Consider the following 25,215-nt stretch of genomic DNA (forward strand, 5'->3'; position numbering starts at 1 on the left):
TTCAGTGTTTTTAAAACTTTTTTTAGAAGTAGAGGAAATCTTTTGACTAAATCTTTTGAAGAAAGAAGACAAAAATATTATGAAAAATTACTATCCATGTAAGAAGGTACACAGAATAGTTTTATCAGAATATTTTTAGTAAACATTTTATTAGTTCAAATTTATCACATTTATGCAAATCCAATGAATTGGGAAAGTAAGGCTGTTTAGGTGAATACCAAAAGTTAAATTAAAATTAGGAGACATCATCATTGTATATGAACCTTAGCAATTGCCTCCTTTTTTTTTTTTGTGATTTCTTACTGGTTGAATAGTGTCTGCATTTTTTGATTATAAAGAAAATATTTTCAGAGCCAGCATTGTGGTATTGCAGGTTAAGCCACTGTCTGCAATGCCAGCCCCCCATATGGGTGCTGGTTCAAGTCCCAGCTAATTCACTACCAATCCAATTTCCTGCCAATGCCCCTGGCAAAGCAGCAGAGGATGGCTCAAGTGCTTGGGCTCCTGGACCCACATGGGAGACCTGGGTGAAGCTTTTGGCTCCTGTATTTGGCCTGGCCCAGACCAGGCCATTGCAGCCTTTTGGGGAATGAACCAGCAGATAGAAAATATCTCTATCTCCCATCTTCTCTCTGTAATTCTGTGTTTCACATAAAATAAATTTTAAAAAAAATGAAAAAGATAAGCTATTGGAAATGATAAAAATATCATTTTCAAACAAGGTGCTGTGTAATCTCAGGATATGAGGGATACCTCCTTTTTTCTGAGGGTTACCCTCAGAGATTTAAGCAGATTAAAAAAGATTACATGTTGTTGGTTGCTATATGGCAAACTTCAATGTGCCTGTTTTTAAGAGTTTTGTATTAGTGAACGATGACTTAAAATTCAGTGGACAGTCGCTTCCAGGGCATAAACTGGTGAGGCGGTGTGAGGACACTGTTCTAGCTGGTTCTCTGACTTGTAGCCTTCTCAGCTATATGAGGAGGATTTTAACAATAGATCCATCTGCCAGACTAACTTGCCCCTCAGTTGCGCTGCTACAGGCATAAAGGACATCTCAGTCAATGGTGTCACCACCACTGTGGGCCTTCAGTCCCCTCTGACTTTTCCTTTTTCATTGCCCCAACACTCTTTAAAAAAATACTTATTTAAAAAGCAGAGAAACAGAAAGAGGTCTTTCATCCAGTGGTTCGTTCTGAAATTCGTGCAACACCCAGTTCTGGACCAGGCTGAAGCCAGGAGCTTGGAACTCAATCCAGGCTCCCCACGTGCTCACCCCTAACATTAAACAGCTCATGAAGGTTTATTCAAACTGTGACAAAGTACCCACAGAATCTGAACTTTTCTCTCTCCTCTGTCCCCACTGCAGTGACTTCCTGAATACCACTTGCAGAGATGAGCCTCACCCTACCTCTCATGGCCAAAGCTTCAGTTCTGCGAGATGATTTAATTGGGTTATTCCCTTGCTTGCAAGCTGGTACTGCTCTCCTGCACACAACTGGTGAAGGTCAAACCTCTCAGTAAGAACAGAAGACCTTTCATACGCTGACCCCAGCACACTCTAACCTCATCTCCTGCTGGCTCCACCAATCCTTACACCCTGAACTGGTCACCCCTGCAGCCACTTCATTCTTTGCACTTGTTTTCTTTGTGCCTGGAGAACTCTTACTCATCTTTCAAAACCCAGTCCAGCCCTATTGCTTTTTCAAAGCCATTTCCTGATTTCTCCAGACAGACCATGTTGCTGCTCTGCAGTTTCCTTTGCACCACATCTGCTTGCAGCTCTTGCTCCAGTGTTTCATAGTGGGCACCTGCTCGGGGTCTCTCTTTTCATCCTGTGAGCTCTCAGAGAACAGGCATTGTATTTCACCCAGCTTTTTCATCCCAATAACTACCATCATGCCTGGTATACACCTGAAACACGGGACACCAGCAGTGCCTATTTTTTAAGTGCTTGTTACAGCATTTCATGTGGAGTTTGTTCCTGATTCTTAGGGTGATATACAAACAGAAACCACAATGGCATCCTGTAGCCTCCCTGTTGCAATGAGAACACAGCCAATTGTCAGTTTCTTTTCTGCTTATTTCAGTTTCTTCATGCAGTTGGGCACCTATAGTCTTTAATTTCCTCTAAGTTCATTAACATACATTCTTGAAAACAAATTTCAAACACGTTTCTGGTATTGTTTCTTTGTGAGGCAGACACAGACAGAATGCCCATAACAGCTGGAGGCTGGGCTGGGCCAGGCCAAAGCCAAGAGCCAGAAATTCAATCCAGATCTCTATGGGAGTAGGGTGTAGGAGGTACCCAATTACTTAGGCCATTACTGTGGCTTCCTGCAGTCTGCACTAGCAGGGAAGCAGAGTCAGCAGCCAGAGGCAGGAATCACACCCAGACACTAGGATGTAGGAGAGTTAACCACTAGGCCAAACGCTCACCCCTGCCTTCATTTGTTTTTAATCCTTCCCAAGTAGGTCCTCTGCCCCATAGCCCTTAAACCTGAAGATACTGAAGTGAAGTTGGAATTTTTTGGATATATAATTAATATGTACATACCTCAACTATTACATGCTTTTTTCATATGTTTATAATTTTGTAAAAATCTGTAATATGATTATTCCCCTACAAACTCAGTTGTTTTTCATTCCTGATCATTTGGGTATTTACAGATTTTCTCTTTATTTACTTCTTGATCTTACTAGAACATTCAATGACACTAACTAGGATGGTAATTTTTCCTCATCCACTCAACCATTCACACCCTTTTTCAAGGCATAACATTTCCTATTTCCAATCCTCCCTGGGTTTGGAAGGAAAAAAATAGCTTGGCAATGGTTCACTAAGAATTGTAATTTAATCCTTTGGAATAACAGGCTTTTCACCGGTGCTCCCTGCAATGATCCGAGGATCTGCCACACATTCAGTTTCTTACAAGAAAACAATGCAACTCAGAAGAAAAGAAAGTCCTGGAAACATGGTAAAGGATATGAGACCTTTAAAAAATCATAAACAGAAACAAATTTTGAGAGTAAATGGCATCAAAATATGAATTATTGCTCTTTTTAGAAAAGAATGGGGACAGTTTTGGCAGCAAATGCAAATGAACCCAAGTGTCTGTGCTTTTGATTCGGACTGTGCAAACACAGGCTCATAACTAGGTGCTTTTGTGTTTATATTGGTGGAGTCTCTGAAGTCATGCTCACAGACCCAGGAACAATGCGACATTCAAGAACCAGCAAACACAACCTCAATTCTTACCTCTCCTGGCCCTTGACCTCAGGACTGTTTGTTTAAGTTGTTTGGTGTCCTTGCGTTTTAGGCAGCAAGTTATTGTAAAACACACACACACACACACACACAGAAAACAAAACAAAAAACCAGATACAGCCCTACAGGTCTATAAAGCTGCACATATATTTATTTAAATAGAATTGGTCTGTTGTGAAATGTCCTCCTTTTGAGACAATTATAGGGCATCAACAGTCTGCATAGTAATTTATCATTTATCACCTCGTTTTCAGTCATTATCACTGTTAGTCAACCATGTGTTCTATAGCCTTAACATCACAGAGAGTTCACTGGGATTAGTTAGGTGTTTCAAGATTCATTATCATCACCATTATTACTATAAATCACACTACTTAGCACCAACAATCTGCTGAAGAAAGCAGCTTGGAGAATTTATAAGAAACAGTCACTCCCTACCTCTCCTCTTACCCCCTACAACGTGCACACAAGGAACATGAGAGGCAGCTCCAGGCAAGAATGGGTGAGGGCAGATGATGTGGGAGGTTCTCAGGAAAAGCTATAGGGGTTACATATTTTCATACCTGGAATGCAGTCTCCTGGAAGGACAAACACTTTGCAAACATCCTTTCGTTTCTCCCAGTGGCCTGATCAGGACAGACTGAAGACAACTGACCAGAAGGCACATTTTAGATGAGACAATCTGGACAATGGCCTATGTCTATGGCACAACATGACTATTTTCTGCACAGCCCATTGAGACAAGAACTCTTGTGAGTCCCTCTCGGCCTGCATCAGGAGTATGAGTTCCCCTGTCTCCCAGTTCTCCCTCTAGCAGCACAGGTGAATTCTGCAGCTTTAGGAAAAGCCATCCATCCAGGCAGCTAAGCTGGGCGTGGAGAGGCCGGCCGTCTGAGCATGGCAGGAGAGAGCACTGTGATACGAAAGCATGCGGTTCACTCTGTCCTAAGAGATATTTCAAGCATTTTAAGCTTATACTATACTAACGGATTCCTACTCTAACACATTTTTCTCTTTTTTTCCATAAAATATAAAATTAAAAGTTGAATAACCCAGGGGACCTGTGTTGTGGTGAAGCAGGTCAAGCCTCTGCTTACTGTACCAGAAATCCATAATTTTTTAAAAAAGATTTGTTTATTTATCTATTTGAAAGGCAGAGTTACAGTGAGGCAGAGGCAGAGAGAGAGGTCTTCCATTCACTCCCCAGATGACCACAATGGCTGGAGTTACACCAATCCAAAGACAGGAACCAGCAGCTTTCTCCAGGTCTCTTACAGGGTGCAGGGGCCCAAGGACTTGGGGCATCTTCTGCTTTCGCAGGCCATAGCAGGGAGCTGGACTGGAAGCAGAGCAGATGGGACAAAAATCGGCACCTATATGGGATGCTGGCACTACAGGCGGTGGCTTTACCGGGTACACCACAGGGCTTACCCCCAGCATCCCGTATTGAAGTACTGGTTTGAGACCCAGTGGCTCTGCTTCTTATCCAACTTCCTGCTAATGTGACTGGGAAGATGGCCCAAATTCTTGGGTTCTGCTACCCATGTGGTCGACCAGGATGCAGTTCTGGGCTCCTGGCTTCTGCCTGGTCCAGCTCTGGCAGTTGTGGGCATTTGGGGAATGAAGCAGCAGATGTGAGATCTCTTTCTAAATATATGTGTGTCTGTTTGTCCCTCTCTGTTTCTCTTTCAAATAGAAAAGAAAAAATTCAGCAACCCGAAATATGACTATAAAATTTGATGTGGAAACTAAATTTAAAAAAAGCAGTGAAATATCTTTTTGATTTGCCATAGACCTGTCCAAAGTGTTTTAAGAATGAAAAGAATCAATTGGAAAAAATGTTTATATTCCTTCTTTATATTTAATGATTTTGAAAATGTAGAGTGAAGCGATAATCCATATCAACAGATGTTTATATATTGAGAAAAAATAAGTTCAAAACCATCTTTTATTTGATGGTGAGTGAAATCTCAATATCTAATGAAATTCTTTGCATAAAAATCAATTATTTTTCTTTTAAAAAGGGGTCAACATTGTGGTGAAATGTGCCACAATGTGTCTGGGTTAAACAGGAAAAGAAATACCCAAATTCCAAATGTGTGCCAGTTTGAGTCCAGGGTGTTCCACTTCCCATCCAGCTCCCTGCTAATGAGCTGGGAAGGCAGCAGAAGGTGGTCCAAGTGCTTGGGTCCTTGCACCCATGTAGAACTCCATGGAGCTCCAGGGTCCTGACTTTTAGTCTGGCCCAGTCTCAGCCAATATGGCCATTTGAGGAGTGAACCAGCAGATGGAAGATCTCTCTCTCTCTCTCTTACAGTTTCTCTGTAACTCTGTCTTTCAAATAAACAAATAAATAAATAAATCTTTAAAAAGAGGTGCAGAATAATCTATTACTATTGGGTCTGCTTTGTGCATAGAATAAATATTTTAACAATTTTTTGTTAATATAAACAGAATAGATTTCATGTATTTCATAGGTACAGTTCTAAGAAGATAACTATACTCCCATCCTTAGGACTTGTTACAATAATGAATTAGGACTAAAGTGTCACTTTAGAAAATCTGGAACCTCTTTAGTCCTAATTCATTATTGTAACAAGTCCTAAGGATGGGAGTATAGTTATCTTCTTAGAACTGTACCTATGAAATACATGAAATCTATTCTGTTTATAAATGCAACTAAGGAAGACAATGTTTCTTGCAACCTGAGTACATCAGCTTGGTGTCCTTTGCGTGAGACAAATACATTTTTACAGAAAATGTCTGCAGAAGAAAAAAAGTATTGCTTAGATACAGAGTCCAAGAATTCTTAAATATCTGGGAAGATTTTAAAAGTGAATATGGAAAAAAAATTGGATTTTTTCAGAAAGTAAAGTGAGCCAATACATTTCATTACTTATTTCTGGCTTTGGAAAAACTCTTTTCAAAAACCTAAACCAGCTAGAAAAATAATTGCCAACTCTTCCCACAATGACTGGTGCCATTTGTGAGGTTGCTACTGGCAGGAAGAAGACTTTTTCAGAAGTCTGAAAAAAATAATGCACAAATATTGTGGTCTTTTTATTGTCTTTATGAACAACTAATTTTTTCAGACCTTGGACCTGGGGGTAATTCACAAGGCTGATTATGAGAGCTCCCGTGGAAAGACTGCACACCTGCATTTGGTGAAACAGAAAGAAAACCTCTCTTGCTCAGTAATGTACCACATGCAAATTTGGGAATCAAAGCAGCACAACAGCTGGCATGCAAAGAACGTTTTGCAGATTCTTAGGTAGTACTAGTCTGAAGGCACTGAGAGCCTCCATCGGACTTGCAAAGGTGCACTGTGAAATCTGGGTAACCTTAGCTCGAATCTGAAAGGAAACGACTTTTAGAGAAGCAGATAAATATTATGGCCGAAGTCTAAAACCCATTGCCATTGGAGACTGGGCACTGAGAAAAGTGGAAAGAGCCATTAACAAATCACTGATATAGTCCATCTGCTGTGGGAATGTATTTCCCAGCCGTTTTTATTCCAGGCACTTGCCCCCACATGAGAATTCAGAGCAGGGACCTGAGTAAAGGACAATAATGAGAGTGGGATTTATGTAAAGTGAGAGAGGAGTGTACATGCAGGTGTGAGTGTGAGCACCCCTGTGAAGACAGAAGCTCCCCATGAAAGGGCCAGAGACAGGGATGCTCATGAAGTGAGAGTGTGAGAGAAGACGCCAAAGGGCATTCCCTGTCCAGGTGTCCCCTTTATAGGGAAGGGGTGCTGCCCTAATTGAATATACACAAGGGGTGAAGGTTGGGTGGGGTTTGGCGTCCCTGAGGTTTTCCGGGAACATTTCATGGTGTATCCATGTGGAGCTCAGCTTACATGTGTGCATCAGTATCTCCTCTTTCCTGGTCCTGGAGGAGATTCAAGGGCATCATAGGAAAGTGGGTATGCTGGATGGGCAGTTGAGGGGGTGGAGTTACAGTCTAGGGTTAGAGACAGAAAATGTGGAAAAATTTCAGGCTCATTTATTCCCTAATTCCCTGCCTTTTCTGGGCCCCATGTCACTCCCATAGACTGAAAACATGTTTAATCTGTACTCTCCTAAATTTATTTGAATCTTTAATGCTAGAAAAATGTACATCACTTGAATTGGATGAAGACATGTCAGGGGCTCACTTTTTATATTTTCAGGTCAGGGTGGGCATATCTTCAGTCAATACCTAGATTCAATGACAGCTGCCTTTGAAGGCCCACAGCTGACTTCATCACAGAGGCTGCTAACCAGACCTGAGGGGCAGTGTTGTCTATGGAAAGAACTCTGGGTCACTTGTAATTTCAACTTGCTCATCTGTTAAATGGGTTAATAACACATGTCCTATCCACATCACACTTGTGAGCATCAAACCAAGACACAAGAGGAGAAAAGCATTCCGAAATGTGTTAGATGATGTACGAATGCAAGATATTATTATTAATGAATCAATTACTACTAACTATCCTTAATGTATGGATATTGCAGAACTCACAAATCCATAAGGAATAGAATGCAATTATAATCATTTGATCCTTACATTTATTTTAACTAATTACCATGTGTATCTCTTATCTGGGCAAGAAAGCTGAATTTCCTTTTCAGGCTATCCTTCTGCCTGTATTCTAGCTTGATTTTTCCATTTTTGCAAAACTGACTGAACTCAGCCAAGGCTTCAGCAGGGGAAGTTCCAATGTTGATTAAAGTGGGCTATTCTGCCACGTAGGTCCTAAATATAATTAACAAAGACAACAGAAGACAAAACAAAACAAACAAAACCAATGTCCCATTCCATGCAATCCCAGGATCTTGAGCTGCCCTGATTCTTGGTCCACTGACCAAAAAACTACCATTTTAGGCAATAATTACATAGACCATTGCTCTTCTGTGTAAGCTTTATAGTAACACATTCATAATGTACTAGGAAGCACTGGCAAAAATAATCAAAATTTAATTGTGCTTACAGAGTACTATTTATTGTTGCAGCTTTTATTTTCTCTTTCTAGAGAAACTCACAGTTGGGCATCTGCTCAAGCAATTCCTAGAAGCCTTTGGCGATGCAAGAAACTTTGAGGCTTAGAGGTGGATGAGCCCTTAAGTTTCACAGGCTTATCATTGGGGAACTTACTTTTCTTGCTTTTTGCCCCCTAAATAACTTGTCTTTTCCTATGAAAGTGGAGAGGCCTAGTAACTGAATATATGTTTTGCAAAGAATTGATAGACATTATAAATAAAATAATAATGACCATGCACAATGTCACCTTTCTCTTCATCTCTGGATGTGGTCTCCAGACTAGAAGTAGTGGGAAGACCTGACTCCCTTTCTGTGTTGCTTTCAGGTAACTGGACTTTCTCACTTCATACGCTTCAGGCAAAATACTTGAGTCAGCCACTCTGGGTCCAGATTTTTCTTTTTTTGATTTTTATTTGAAAGGCAAAGACAGTGACACACACACACACACACACACACACAATCTTCCATCCAATGATTCACACCTCAAATGCCTGTAACAACTGGGACTGGGCCAGGCTGAAGCCAGGAACCCTGAACTCAATCTGGGTCTTTCACAAGGTTGGCTGGGACCCATGCACTTGAGCCATCCTCTGCCTCATTCATGGTGCGTGTTAGCAGTTAGATGGATTAGAAGAGAAGAGCTGGGACTCAGACGAGGCTCTGAAATGCCATGTGAGCATTCCAAACAGCAACTTAATTGCTTCACCAAAGGCCCACGGGGTCATTTTTGTGATTTGTAAAATATTCATCCTAGAATTGAAGCTCTCAAGGCCCTTTTCAGTGCTGAAACCATCATGGCCTGCTGAGCAACAGCTAAAAATGGTCCCATTTATTTAATGTATAAGTCTGATAAATACACTTATAAAAATTGAGAGTGACTCCCAACATTTACTATGACAAGGCTTCCAATCTCCTTTATTGAATTGAGTTTCCATTTATGTTTCTACAACTGACAACTATATAACAACAACAACAACAACACAGAGCCACAACTAAAATACTATTTTTGCAAACGACCATTCAAGTCAATCTTACTCGAAGCACTTATCTACCCCATGGGAATGGATATGAAGTATTTCACTGTGAGCAATTGTATTTCGGAATTTCAGATGACACACACTACGATGAGCACTGGCATGCCTATTGGTATCAGAGCAGCAATGATAATTAGTAGCTAGCCAGTTCAGCTGGCTAGTATCTAACCTAAGCTCTATCATTCACTGGCCAAGTGGCCTAGAATAAACTTCAGTTTCCTTATCTGCAAAGTGGGAATTGGGCCACTGACCTCGCTCTTGAAAAGCACTAGCAATCATCCTGAGTCTCAGAGGGCAAATGACCACCTGGGACCATCTGAGACTCTTTGGGGATGCATTTGCTCTTTGGGGCCATTAGAGGAGCCATTTAGTACTGAAGCAATGATTTACTAATGTTGCCCCAATGGCCCCAAAGAGTTAATGCACTTTCCATATACCTCCCTCTTTATGTAAATCAGCCAATCTATCAGATGGCACTTTTGACAAATCAATTTGCTTGATATGGGTGGACATTTTACTTGCCTCCTCTTGGCTCATAAAAGAATCAAGGACCAAACCCCAATAGACATCTACAAGCACTCTGCATCAAATAGTAGTTTGGGATTGTTTATGAAACAGATTTGTTAACTGCTGTAACCACTCAGTGCCAACACTGGAGTCTCTGACCTTCAGAACAACAATGCTGCATGACAGTGTTAGAGTTACTTGATAGGAAGTCTTGATTTTATTGTTTCATTATTAATAATAGCCATAGGGTGTGAACATTTACCATCTGGCCTTCTGTCTTCCACTTGGATGATAGAAAGAAGGACTTTAAAGACAGTGAAAGTGGGGCAGACATTTGGCCTAGTTAAGATGCCCACTTCCCATATCACTGTGCCTGGATTTAAAAACCAGCTCTGGTTTCCAACTCCAGTTTCCTGTCAATGCAGACCCTGGGAAGCAGAGGTGATGACTCAGGTAAAGTCTCTGCCACCAACATAGGAGACCTAGGTTGGATTTTTAGCTCCTGGCTCTTGTCTCTAGGCCCAGCCATGGTTATTGTGGACAGCTAGGGAGTAAACCAACAGATGGGAGATCTCTCTGTCTCTTGAATAAGTAAGTAAATAAATGCATTAATATATAAAGATGGAGACCAGTACCTAGGTTCTAGATCCTTTTTATCTTTCTCTGCAAGCAGAATTTCCATCAAATATTCCTATTCTCCTGGACCATTAACTTTTTTATTTTTCACTAGTTTCTTTTAATCCACATGAAAAGCTCTACTTTTAAATAAACCATGCCCTTCCTGGACTTTATGACCCTCTTGGGCTCTCTCTCTTTCTTTCTTGCCTGGTAATGTTTGTCAAAGAGAGGTCTATGCTTACTGTCCCCATTCATTTACTCCATAACCTCTGAAGTCTCCTTGGAATGTGGTCACTGCTGACAAGGACTCCGTGTTCTAGGTTTCCAAGAACCTACCCAATGTCTGAGATCTAAACAAGAATTGTTTGGCTCCAGAATGAAAAGAAAGCTAGCAAATTTTAATTAGTAATCATTTCAAAGAGAAAAGATTTAATCCTCTACATTTTTAGGAAATAAATTCAATGTGGAATTTGAGCACTTTTAATGATTGCTAAAATATGAGGTAGGAGTTCCAAAAGCCAGATATTTTATTGACCCTGATCACAGTCTCCTAATTGCCAAACCCAGTGGACCCTGTTCAATCCCTATTAAAAAATGAAAAGCATTTTGAGATAATAACCATACCCTTCTTCCTCTTCCCATCTCCCTTGGCTTCTGTGATACCACTATATCCCAGTCTTTAACCCACCACCTTGACCACTCTTGCTCAGTCTCCCCTGTATCCTGATCTGCCTGCAGAGTTCCACCTGGGTTCCCATCTCATATTATAGACTTTTCTTGTCAATCTCATCCATACCCACATGCTAAGCTCATTTATTCTCTAAGCTCCATCCATATCCAACTCAGCTTCAACTATTCTCATGTTTGCCCCTGAAAGTATGCTCTTCCTCTTTGAGTAAATGACACAATATCCATTCAATGGCTCAATCCAGAAATCTGGGAGACATCTTAGATCTTTCCCTCACAACTTAGCCAATCATCAATTCCTATCTATTTCACCCCTACTCTTGAATATGTCCATTTTGCTCCCACAATTCCAATTTTGTCATTCCTGTGCTTAATCCCTTCTATGATTCCCAGTGACCTTGGAACAAAGCCACCCAAATGACTCATAAGGCCAACTATGAGCTGACTTCTACTTCCTCTCCTGCCTCAAGCCCATCCACTCTTCCACTAGACAGAACTTCCTGGATTCTCCAGATCTTGTTAGCTGCTCATTACCATTACACTCTCATTGTACTTTGGGCCTCACCTTCCATAACTTTCTTCATGTTTTTACTTACTTGTTCAATGCCTGTTCTTCCCAGTATTAAAGAGTGTCTAATATTTATTGAGTACTTCCTAGGTGCCACATAGCTTTATACTAATTATCTCATTTTAATATCACAACAATGAGGTGGTTTTTACTGTATTCTAGTTTTACAGATAGGGGAACTTCAGCCCCAAGAAATTTAAGACTACAGAGCTGGTGAGAAGTAAATTAAAACCAGAACAGAGGCAGACTGCACCCAGTGCCCACACTGTCTCCATGACCAATACTGCTTCAGTGATACAGCAAAACTTCACAGGAAAGAGGTCAAATCTTGATAGATCTCCAGAGCCCAACACAGGATCAACACACAGAAGGAACAACAACACAAATTGCTGGAATAACGAATGCAAGTCATCGTAGGGTGCTGTCCAGGGTCTTTCATCATCTCATCCTGAGCAACCCCTCCAGCCTCACCTCCAAGTGTCTGTCCCTGCTTCCTCATGTCTTGCCTTCTAGTCATATAAGCTGTTCTCTGAACAGGCTACAGCTATCCATACCTCTACCTTTTGTGTATTCATGCACTCACTCACTCACTCATCCATTCATTCACCCACTTCTCATTCATTCATTGACTTAATACCTACAGGCCAGATGGAGAATAGTCCTATGTAGGAGTAAGCTGCAGGATCCCAGAACAGAGGTTTCCAAGAAGATGCAGGGGTCAAGCCAATCTGCCAAGAGCAGTAACACTGAAATTGCATCTTCATTTCCTGAGAAGGTGCAACCCTGATTCATTTTCCCAGGCTCCACCCCAGTGTCCCTCCAGAGCTCTCCCCATGGCAGAGCTTGCAAACACTGCAGTCCATGTGTTTCGATGCTGGCCTCCCCCATCACACTGTGAGACCCTCTTACCCTCTTCATGTATATCAGTCTCAGTTCAGTGCGTTCCTGGCACAGAGGAGAATTCAATAAAGAACAGATATATGGATAAGTAAACAAAGGACCTTTTTATTCCTTTTCATTGTACAACTTTACACACTTATTTGAAACTACAGAATTTAGGTTCCTTTTTATTTATGGAATAATACAGTTTTCTAAACATACAAACACCCAAGATTATTGCATTATTTTATTTTAGATGTGGATATATAAATTATATAACACACTGTGTAAGCACACAGGCAAAGACACACTCATTCACCTGATTTTGTCAATTTGGAGACTAATGACTTGAGAAGGTAAGAATTCTCACCATCAGGGATGGCTGTCTGAAAGCTCTGGAAAAGCTACAAAATGCTACAAGACATAATGCTCGTGTATTTTTGAAAGACAAGAGGGAGGATCCTAATTATTCTCTCATCAATGAGAAAGGACTTTTTAATTATTACAAGCAAGCCCCATATGTTAGGAGGCCAATGTGCTTTGTGCAGGTGTATAAAAAATGCCATTATACAATGTGGACTAACATAACAGAATATCTCTCTGTTACTACGGCTCTCTTTGGGTTTGCCATGTGGAGGGGTTCCTTTAAATTGTAATGAAAGGCAAACATACCTCCATGTCCCTTCTCTATCAACACATAAAGAGCAGATCTGACTCTTGTGGGGGACCCAAGCTCTTATAGGAATTGCTGAGGTCAACGCCTGGCATTATGAAATCCAGTTTCTGTTGGAATGCGCCAACCTGAGCTATAGCTCTTTCTCTCTTGTGGGATAGATTTCTCACCTGCCAAGTAGGGAAGCTGGACTAGAGCAGAGATCAGCAAATGTTTGTGGTAAAAAGTGAGATGGTCAACATTTTTGGCTTTGGCCCAAAAGGTCTCTGTTGAAATAATTTTCCTCTTTCCTTATAGTGTGAAAACCCCCATCCAATATATAAATAAATGGGCATGGGTATTTCCATTATAAAGGGGCACTCTTACCCACCAATGCAATTTTGTTTGCAGAAATAGGTGGTAGGCTAGGTGTGGCCAGTGGGTTATGGTTATAGATTCCTAGTCTAGGAGAACTAGGATCCCTATTAGCTTTTATGAGCCATGATATTCAGTTTCAATGATTCTATGAGAGCTCACAATTGGGAGACAGCTGGAATAAAATAAAAGAGAAGCATACTTTAAATAATTCTTGGCTGGATGAGATTACTATATTTGACTTATCTTTTTACTCAGAATCTTTTAGCTTTGTAGCATAATGCCCCTATTATATTTAGCAATTAGAGTGCCATCACAAAGTAAAATGTAAAACCATTATTCCTTGAAAAAAGAAAAAGCTTGCAGGATGAAATGATGCATGCAGGCAGAGTGGGTGATAATTTACTCATATAATCATTTCTATTTCAGTTCTATGGCAAGTATTTCTGGAGACAGCTCACACAGCAAGGAGATACTTAAGATGTGCATGCCACAATTAACCTTTTTTATATATGTTGTAAGAAATATCAATAGTCTTCCCTCCCTCTGTTAGTAGTTTTAACTTTACTTATGGTCAAGGGAGATGATTTGAATTAAAGAAGGATGATTATAAGAAAAAAAGGCTTTATACCTTGCTATTAAAACAAAATGTGCATATTCTTCCAGTCCTTTTATTTTATGCCTAGGTTCTAACAGTTGAATCCCTGTGTGTCTTCTCCCAGGTACAGGGGATTAGACACTCTGCAAATGCTTCTGTGGTGCACACACATCAGTGCTTCACAAAGAATGGTTCCTGTGGCAGCAGCATCAGGATCAGCATCAGCCCCACCTGGGCATCCGTTAGAAAGGCAAATTCTCCAGGCCACCCTGGACCTGCTGAGTCAGAAATGCTGGGGATAGGACCAGCAGGCTGAACAAACCTTCCAGTTGAGTCTAATGCCCACTAAAGTGTGAGAAGCACTGGTATAGGTGATTGCTTTCTAAAAAACAAGTTAAAGGGAATATTTGGCTTTATGCGAGGACCAAAATGACCCTGGAGCTTGCACATGCAGAAAGGGGTAGAGGAGGGCTGGGAAAGAAGAGAAAAAGAACTTCCATGAGTAGAAGGAACTAGAAAACTTCAGAGGTTCACCTTGCAGCTGTGGCTAATCTCACAGTCACATCTTTAGTCTCAAAGACATTCACCAGGGTTCTGTGACTCACAGGTGAAGACTCTGCTACGTGACAAGGACACAAAAATGATGAAAACAACTCACACTTCCCCTCCCACCATCTGCAAAGAATTCACAGTCACTGAGTGAAAAAAGAAGAGAAATAGCTCCCTTGAGAATGTAGAGTATACCTGATGGTTATGGTCAAAAGAAAAGGCTGGATGTCATGGGAGAGAAACCAGATGAAGAGTAAAAAGGAAAAAGAGGAGGGACTAAGAGGACAGAGTGAACAATAAAACACCGTATTTCTACTAAGATGTCAGGCGTCTTTTCTTTTAATCCCTGCAAGTACTCAATGTCAAGTGTTGCTTCCATTTGGAGATGCAAACCCCTCCCAGTTCTTTATTCCTTCATTGCTCCACTGGATAGAACCACAGGAAAACTGCAACCAAGCCTCCCCTTCCTCTAGGATGCTTACAGTCAGCAGAAAGCAGCAGCAACGCAGATACACACACCATGAAGCTACATGGTGGTCAGTGCTATAGCCTCAACGACTGTGATGTCACTTCCCAGTGTCCTTATGAAACTGGCCTCACAGGCCTTCCTTGCTCCTTCCACTATGAGAAGACACAGAGACAAGACGCCCACCTGTGAATCAACGAATCTGCTGCGACCTTGATACTGGATTTCTCAGCCTGCAGAACTGCGAGAAACAAGTCTGTGTCATTTATAAGCTACTACTTTATCATATTCTGTTGTACAGCCTGAATGAACCAAGACAGACAAGAGCAGCAATGTACTCTTACGCTAACACTACCGAGTCATTTTTCTAGTCTTGTTGCATAATTTTAATCGTGGAATCTCATAATAAAATCATCACTCGGTCCATAGGGACATATTATAGGTGGAATCAGACTACTAACAGCTAACACCATATCAAACATTGTTGTACTTTTGCAGTTTGGATGATTTTTGGAAGTCACGTTGTCAAATAACCTCAAAAGTTTGAAGACTTCATTATTTTAGTGAAGTATGTATGCTCCCTATATATATATATATATTTGAAAATACAAGGAATACAGAATAGAACAAAGAAAGAAGTAAATAATTCCCCAAAGTAAAGATAACTAACATTTGGTGAACAGAATGCATAAATACAAATGAAGGACAGATAATTAGAAAATGGTTTCAGAAAGAGGGATCATATGGCACATGGTATTTTTTAAAACAAGAATTCTTATTTTGGAATAACTTTAGATTTATAGAAATGTTGCAAAGACAATTTAGGGCATTTATACTCCTAACTAAGCTTTCTATATTATTAAGATCTTATCACACATGCACATACAAATATATATACACACACACATATACACACACAAACACACAGAGGGGCTACAAAAAGTTCATGGAAAATAGGCATTGAAATGTGTGTGTGTGTGTGAGAGAGAGAGAGGGAGAGAGAGAGAGAGAGAGAGAAACACAACAGAATATGAAGGCTGAGAGAAGTCCCAAGATCTGTAGTTGGTAGGCAGCTATAGACCCAGGAGAGTTGATGTGCAATTCCAAACTTAGGTAAGCTGGAGACCTGAGAAGAGCCAATGTTCAGTTCAAGTTCAAGGGCTGGAAAAAAGTGTTGTGTCAGCTCAAAGCAATCAGACAGGTGGAGTTCCTCTTTTTCAGCATTTTTGTTCTGCTCATATTTTCAATGGACTGGATGAGGCCTGCCCATATAAGGGGGGAGGCAGTATATTTTATGCAGTCTACCTACTAGCCTCATCAAGAAATGCCCTCACAAACACACACAGGATAACACTTGAACAAATGTCTGAGCACCTCTGGCTTATTCAAGTTGACATGCAAAAATTAGTCATATGTATGTATGCTATTTTTTAATCCATTAGTTTAATACAGTATCCAAATGATCAGATCATTCACTTCAGTGTTCACAGCAAGCAGATAGCTCTCTAGGCCCCACACTCATGTCCCCAGCAGAATGTTTTCCTGCAGTCAGCTGGGCTGGGAACTCAAATTAAAAAAACAATAAACACACACACAAACACACACATGCACACACAAATACAACTTAACTAAATGTCATGAGAACTGGTAAAATTACAAATGCAAAAATAGCTTGTTTACATGAAAACTAGGTTGAATGTATTAGAAAGACTATAAAATTATAGAGTAATACAGAGTTTACTCCAAAAATAGGTATGAGCCTAACAATGGGAAAATGTTGGGGACTGGGGGAACGGAGGGGAACTGAGGAGGATTCCGCACTCAGATTCCTTCCCAAATCTTTCTCAGTTCTCGTTTCATTTTAAGGAAATTGAAGCTAGAAAACCTAGAGAGCACATTATTTGTGTAGTTCATACAAAAAAGATAGCCAAGCAGCTCTATAATCAGGGACAAGATCTTGGCTCCAAATTGTAAAATTGACAAATGGCAAATGAATGCATAAAAGGTTTATTTTAAAATGAAATACATGATTGGGAAAGATGGAAAAGTTTTGGATAGAAACTGGTGATGGTTGCACTATACTGCTAATGTAATTAATACCACAGAAACATATACTTAAAATAGTTAAACTGGTAAATTTTATGTTATATATGTTCACAATAAACATGCAAAAAGAAATTGTAGATTTTTTCAGATTTTACACTTCAACAAATGCTATTCATGTATACAAGTGGTTGCATTAGATAAGAGGGTTTATTCTGTATTAATTTTTTTGGTTTAGTTTAATAGAAGAAAAGGACACCAATATGAAACTGAATGAACTACAGGGAGATGATGTCTTTTTGAGATTAGAAATCAAGAGATTTTAATTCTCTGACGTTGTTTTTAAATTTAAGAGAATAGAAATGAAAACATTCAGAGGTTAGAACACTGGCTGTCACTCCTGGGAAGTACCAGTCCCTCGGCATGCATTTAGAAATGCACAGATGTGGTTTTGGTCAACACAATTACAGGGATCCTGGCAGAGACGCCAAACGTCACATACTGTGCATGACAGACCTATTATCAAGAACATGCCCACCTCAAATGTCAATATCCCTCAGTGACAAGCATTAGGGAAAAGCCTATATATACATAAGGTATTAGTATACATATTAATTTTTCTAATAAAATGCAATCTGGAATTCAAAAGCTTACTAGGATAAAACCCTATGAACAGCATTCAACATTAAAATTATTTCAACATCTCAAATAGGTTTTAATTCCATTAGCTTCCCTTAAATGCTTTAATGCCCAGGCTTCAAATAATTGACATATCAGTGAAGAAATCTTAAATTACCAAAGATGCATGGTCTATTAGGTATCTACCAGATATGCAGTATCTGTAAGACAGTCACATCAAAATTTAGGAATGGGGATTGGTAGGTACAGCCTATTGGACTAAATATTTCTATAAAAGTTGAGAAAGAGGGGAACAGGATTAAATTCATCCGAAATGAAAAATATGGAACATTTCACAAATCTGCACATCATCCTTGTACAGAAGCCATGCTAATCTTCTCTGAATCATTCCAATTTTTGTATCTGTGCTGCCGAATCCAGCCCTCAACATGTGTTTAAAATTATGTTTCAGTTTTTCAGTATCAATTCCTCATAAATTTGAGAAAAGAGATGCTATTTCACTTTCTTCCATAATCCCATTTTTGTTAGTCTTATTATTATTTATAACATTTAGGTTTCTAACAATTACATCTTGTTCTGAAACTATAATTCAAACTTTGTTTACTCTTGATTCTATTTAAATGATTTGAGACTCACTATAAAGCTGAGGGTGGCCTGGGCAGGGGGTCTAGGGTCAATCGCGCTTTGCCTTTTTCAAATGACTTGTTTTCTGCTAGTGTACATTTATTATTATTATTAAAGCATTTTATTTTAAATATATGTAATAATTGAAACATACAATAGATTAAGTATGAAATATGTCTATTGTAATCAAAATAAAATTAAAACTTAAGTAATCATTCAAGCCAAGAACTACAAAAACCACTAACGCTGCATTTTCTGAGGGATCCTCCTCTGTTCCACACCCCTCTCTCCCCCTGAAGAAGCAAGTCTTCTGTATGTTTACTCTTCTCTTTCAATATTCAAAACAGTTTTTTTTTTTGACAGACAGAGTGGACAGCGAGAGAGAGAGAGACAGAGAGACAGAGAGAAAGGTCTTCCTTTTCCGTTGGTTCACCCCTCAATGGCTGCTGCGGCCTGCGCATCGTGCTGATCCGAAGGCAGGAGCCAGGTGCTTCTCCTGGTCTCCCATGCGGGTGCAGGGCCCAAGGACTTGGGCCATCCTCCACTGCCTTCCCGGGCCTCAGCAGAGAGCTGGACTGGAAGAGGGGCAACCGGGACAGAATCCGGCGCCCCAACCGGGACTAGAACCTGGTGTGCTGGTGCCACAGGCAGAGGATTAGCCTATTGAGCTGCGGCGCCGGACTCAAAACAGTTTTCATCAGGTGCGTGCATATCCTGAAACACTGCATCACTGCATTTTATTTCTAAGTTATACAGGAATAGTATCAGATTATATGTATACGGTCTTTCAGAACATTCTTTTCCCATTCAACTTAATATTTTAAAAGACTTATCCAAGTCTCACTGTGTTAATACACAGCACTCATTTAATAGCAATATTGATATACAATTTACCTAACATAGAGTTTAGTCATTAGAGCATATAGTTCAACAGCTTTCAGTGTATTTAGAGTTGTGCAATCATCACAATATTTTAATCCTAGAGTATTTTTGTCCCCACCAAAAGAAACCAACACGCAATGTCCCTTTCCCTTACTCTTCCATCCCTCAGCCTGACTTTCCGTCAGAGATCTGCCTTTGAAATCATAAAGGCATTCTGTATTTTGTTCCATAAGTGTTTCTGTTGTTTGCCTTCACATTTAGTCTTTTGTTTTTTAATTCAGTTACAGCAAGAGAGACAATGAGAGTGAGGAACAGAGAGGGAAGGAAGAAGGCTGCGACGCTGGGCCAAGCTGACGGCAGCAGCCCAGGAGCCCAGGACTCCATGCAGTCCTGCAGTGTGGATGGCAGGGATCCAAGTACTCCAGCCATCACCTGCTGCCTTGCAGGATGTTCCTTAGCAGGAAGCTGTTTGGAAGCAGAGGAGCTGGGACTCAAGCCCTCTGATACAGGATGTGGGTGTCCTGGGCAGCATCGTAGCCACTGAGCCACAATGCTTGTCCCACATTTAGTTCTTACTCCAGTTCAAATTGTTATTATTTTGTTTTTCCCTTTGTGATAACTGTCTTACCATCACTGATCTACAGACTCACCTTTATTGCATATCAAATTTTTGTATGTGTTGGATGTATTCTCTGTACCATTCTGTTACTCTCCATTTGTCCATTTTTCTAAATCTCTCCCAAAATACACCACCTTAATTATGCAAAGTTGGGGCCAGGGTTGTGGCATAGCGGGTAAAGCACCTGCCTGCAGACGCTAACATCTCATATGGCTGTTACGGCCACCTGTGGAGTGAATCAGTGGATGGAAGAATTCTCTGTCTCTCCCTCTTTCTGTAACTCTGACTTTTAAACAAATAAATAAATCTTAAAAAATTATATGAAGTTAAACTTTAAAGAAAACTTTTTATAGAAAGTTTTAGTACCTGGCACAAGTTGTCACATTCAATACTTCAAAAGTCTTAGTTGTTTTTCAGGCGCTTTATCTACCGTACAAATTTTGTAATTAGCTTGCTCATGCCATGAAAAATCCTGCTTTTGATTTTAATCTATAGGTTAACTTGAGAAAACTGTTATCTTTACAATATGAAGTATTACAATCTATAAACAAGGGATATCTCTTCATTTATTTAACAGAACTTTCAATCAAATTACAATTCTCCTATTTTGTGTTCCTCTTATTTTCTTTGTGTATATTATCTTATTCTTTGCTAAATATTTAAGGTTAGTGCTTAGCTCATTTTAAGAATTATTTTTTTAATTATTTATTTTATTTATTTGAGACACAGACAGAGATCTCCCATCTACCAGTTCATTTCCCCCTACAACAGCCAGGGATGAACCAGGCTGAAGCTAGGGCCCAGAACTCAGTCTGGATCTTCCACGTGGTAGCAGGGACCCAAGTACTTAAGCCACACCTGCTGCCTCTCAGGGTGCACATTAGCAGGACGCTGGAATGAAGAGCAGAGCCAGGACCTGAACTTACAGCACTCTGATGTGGGATGCATGTGTCCCAAGCATGGACTAATTGCTATACCAAATGCCCACCCCTCATACCTTTTTCCTTTCTTCTTTTTAAATGAGATCCTGTAAATTTTTTTAAAGATTTATTTATTTATTTATTTGAAAGGCAGAGTTACAGAAAGACAAAGGCAGAGAAAGAGAAATCCTCCATCCGCTGGTTCACTCACCAGATGACCGCAACAGCCAGAGCTGAGCTGATCCGAAGCCAGGAGCCAGGAGATTCTTCTGGGTCTCCCACATGGGTGCAGGGGCCCAAGGACTTGAGTCATCTTCTACTGCCTTCCCAAGCCATAGCAGAGAACAGGTTCAGAAGTGGGGCAGCCGGGTCTTGAACCGGCATCCATACGAGATACCAGCACTGCAAGTGGCGGCCTCACTTACTAGGCCACAGCACTGACCCCTCATACTTCTTTTCTAATGAAAGCATTTAGGGCTGATATTTTCTCTCAGAAACACTGATTTTTGATATGTTATATTTTAGCTTTAAATACTTTTAAAAAATGATTATTTCTTAATTGACTCATGAATGATTAAGTATTCTTTCCAAAGATATATGAGTTTCAAATATCTTTCTGCTACCAACTTCCATCTTTATTGAATTGCCATCAAATATCATCTTTTCAAGGAGTAAACTTTAGATTCAGAGTTCTGTTAAACTCTATCAGTGATAAACTGTTTTTGTTACATTGAAAATGTTTTTTTAAACTCATCTCAACTAATAATAGCTGTTTGTGCACTACACGTAAATGTATTATCCCATTGCCTTCTGTTTTCTGTTGTCACTGCTGAGTAATCTTCTGAGCATGAAATGTTCATGACTTTGATGTGATGCCTTTCCTCTGGCTACTTTAAAAATCTTGGCCTCTGGCCGGCGCTGCGGCTCACTAGGCTAATCCTCCGCCTTGCGAGCCGGCACACCGGGTTCTAGTCCCGGTCGGGGTGCCGGATTCTGTCCCGGTTGCCCCTCTTCCAGGCCAGCTCTCTGCTGTGGCCAGGGAGTTCAGTGAAGGATGGCCCAAGTGCTTGGGCCCTGCACCCCATGGGAGACCAGGAGAAACATCTGGCTCCTGCCATCAGATCAGCGCGGTGCGCCAGCTGCAGCGGCCATTGGAGGGTGAACCAACGGCAAAGGAAGACCTTTCTCTCTGTCTCTCTCTCTCACTGTCCACTCTGCCTGTCAAAAAAAAAAAAAAAAAAAATCTTGGCCTCTGTTACTCTACTATATACTAGGCTTTGAGTTTCTTTTTACTTATCCCTCTTGGAATACTGTGCTTTCTGAAACTGAATTAATCGCTTTCAGCATTTCTAGAAATTTCTCAACTCTTGTAATCCTCTGAATAGCTTTATTTCCCCCTTCTGTGATTCTGATTTGACATGTTCTATCTTCTCATTTTATCCACAATATTGTAAATTATTATTATTATTATTATTCTAATATTTTCCCGTCTTCTTTATTTCTGGATGGTTTGTTAACTTCTACCTTAAAGCTCATTCTCTTTCAGAGGTAGCTAATCTGCTTTTTAACACTACACACACACACACACACACAGACACACACACATATAGATGGTCCATTTAGTTTTTTTAAAAAGAATCGCCTGATTACTCTTGATAGTTTTTTTCTGTTCTCTGCTCATTATTTTGACTTCTATGTATTACTTCTTGCAGATAGCTATTCTACATCTGATAGTTTTTTTATTTAATAAATGTGAATTTACAAAGTACAACTTTTATTATTGTGGCTTCCCCCCACCAACCTTCCTCCCTCCCGCATCTGATAGTTTTTAATATAGATATTTGACTTCCTCATGTGGTCTGACTGTGACTAATATTTGCCTGATTACACTTTGTAGGGATCTGCTGGGATATGCTATTGGATGCTTTCCAATGGAGATCTGGTTTGTTTTTGCTAGAAGTTGGGGGTACTGCCAACCTGAGGCCACTTTTGCTCTCTTTGAAGGTCTGAGATGTCACCTCTGGGGTTCAGGTCCCTTTCCTTACTGTTGAAGATAGGCTCACTATTCAAGTCACAGTTTACAGCACTGCGACTGGCACTTTCTGTCAGTAGATTTACTCTCCTTGCTTCTTGCTCAGCACATTATGGGCTCACAAATTCAAGCTCCACCACTGACTCAGCTTGCTTTTATTTTTAGTGGGGAAGGCAGAGGGAGAAGTTGGGTTTCACTTGGAAATTATTTTGTCCATTCCCATGGTGCCCAGCAACAAACCCATATGTTTTATTTAGGGTCTAATTAGTTTTCATCAGAGAGTTACTTGTCTGCAAGCTATTGGAAGTGGAAGTTCTATTCTTAATCTATAAAGCTCAATAAATAAAATACATGTGTTGACCATTTTCAGTTTTCCCAACACATGGTTCCTTATTTTGATGTAAAGATGTAAAGGATCAAATATCTATAATTATTTTTGCATTTTTAATTTATAAATGAAGAAATTAGGCCTCAAAAGGCAAAATGATTCACCAAATTCATGATAAAGGGGGAAGCAGAAACCAAGTTTTATGCGTAGCTCCAGTAATCTTTTCAATAAACCTTTCTAATAGTGTTTAGACCTGATTTTAAATGACATGTTGAATTCTACCAGCAATTGTTTAACAAGGTCTATAATTTATAACCAGGTCTATGCATACCCATGTCTAGATCCAAATATCTATGTATCATTATACATGCATATATAAACCCAAGCCTACAGAGAAACTGTTATAAATACAATTATATATAACTCTAAAGGAAGATATTTTGAGAGTATTTAGGGAAGAATCCTAATCCTGTCTTACTCTAATAAATATAGTTTCCAAGATCAGAATATTTGTGCACATAAAATATTGGTTTTGATTCAGGAGGAAACAATTTCTAGTGAAGATGACTATGGCCTGGATTTGCTATCTACTAGGCCTCAAGCAGCCTTCAGATAATTTCTCCATTAAGTTAATTCACAGACTAAGAGGATAAATTAGAACACTCCAGTGAAGAGAGAAGGTGAGATTCCTTGCAGGCAGATGCATCAACAGACCTCTAGGAAGGAGGCTACCAACACGCACAGTAACCAACATGGCAGAAAATTAGCGATGCGGTCAGGGGAGAGCAAAGGAGGAAAGCAGAGGCAGTCAGTGGAGCAGTAATTTCAGTTCAGGGCACCAGATACAGAGAACCTGAGAGCAAAGAAGTAGAAATGCACAATTTTTCAGGAAAGTTAAGAATAGCTAAGAAAACTGACTTTCATTTTCCCTAAATATTATCTGATAATTTCTGTCAACAAAACAATTGTTTAGGAGCGGTATTTTTAAAATTAGTTAATTGGGTTTAATGTCCTAAACTTCATTTTAGGTATTTTAAGGGTTGAGGATGGAGAGAGAAGTTTCTTAAAGTTCTGTTTAGATGACCTGGTCATAAGTATCCCTAGTTTTGCATACATTCTCACCCATTATTTTCACTACACCTCCCCTCTGCCCCCAGCCCCAGGGGTTTCTTCAGAAATATTTCAGTGTCTTTAGTTTTAATTCCCTTGTTAACAAGCTAGGGATTGTCCTTTGATTTTTTCCTCATTCAGCTTTTTATACTCCTTTTTTTTCTCCTCTTATTTCAACCCCTTCCCCTACCAAATCACTGGCATACAGACCCACTCCTCAAAAGCAGATACTGTTTCAGTTATATGTGGCCCTCCTTTGAATGTGGCTGTGCTTTTGTATTTTATTTTGGGGGAACTGTTAACTTTTTAAAATCTGCACTCCAGGGGTGGGCATTTGGCGAAGAGTCTAAGACACCTCTTGGGATGCCTGGATCTCCCATCAGCGTGCCTGGGTTTTATACCCGGCTATTGCTGAAGCCAGCTTCCCTAACAGACCTGGGAGGCAGGGATGATGGCTGAAGTGACCCACATGAGAGACCTGGATTGAATTCCTGGCTCCTGCTCCTGCCCCTGGCCTGGCCAGGAGCTCTTGTGGGCAGTTGTCTCTCAGCCTTTCAAGGTGAAACAAACAAACAAAATCTATACTGGTCAAAATTGTTCACAGCATGCTTGGTCCACATGTACTATCACTCTTGAAAACCATTAACAGATGAAGATATTTATGATTTTATGGGTGAGGGTTGAGGTATGGAACTTTGGAGGGTCTCACACTACAGCACTCCTTTCAGAATGGGACAGCTTCAATAAGCCCCATCTATAAAATGGGATTCCCTAGCCGACTTCCAAGTTTTC

The 25,215-nt window shown here is 40.1% G+C and overlaps 1 protein-coding gene and 1 non-coding gene across 2 annotated transcripts in view; both read right to left on the minus strand.

Annotated features, from left to right (window-relative positions):
- Positions 1–25,215, minus strand: part of UMAD1 (UBAP1-MVB12-associated (UMA) domain containing 1) — a 292,340-nt gene that overhangs the window by 23,984 nt on the left and 243,141 nt on the right. The window lies entirely within an intron of this gene.
- On the minus strand, positions 18,225–18,331 carry LOC127492711 (U6 spliceosomal RNA). Its single transcript, XR_007922408.1, has one exon. It is a non-coding gene; the product is annotated as a U6 spliceosomal RNA (small nuclear RNA).

This window comes from Oryctolagus cuniculus, chromosome 16, assembly GCF_964237555.1.
Source record: "Oryctolagus cuniculus chromosome 16, mOryCun1.1, whole genome shotgun sequence".
NCBI classification, from domain to species: domain Eukaryota; kingdom Metazoa; phylum Chordata; class Mammalia; order Lagomorpha; family Leporidae; genus Oryctolagus; species Oryctolagus cuniculus.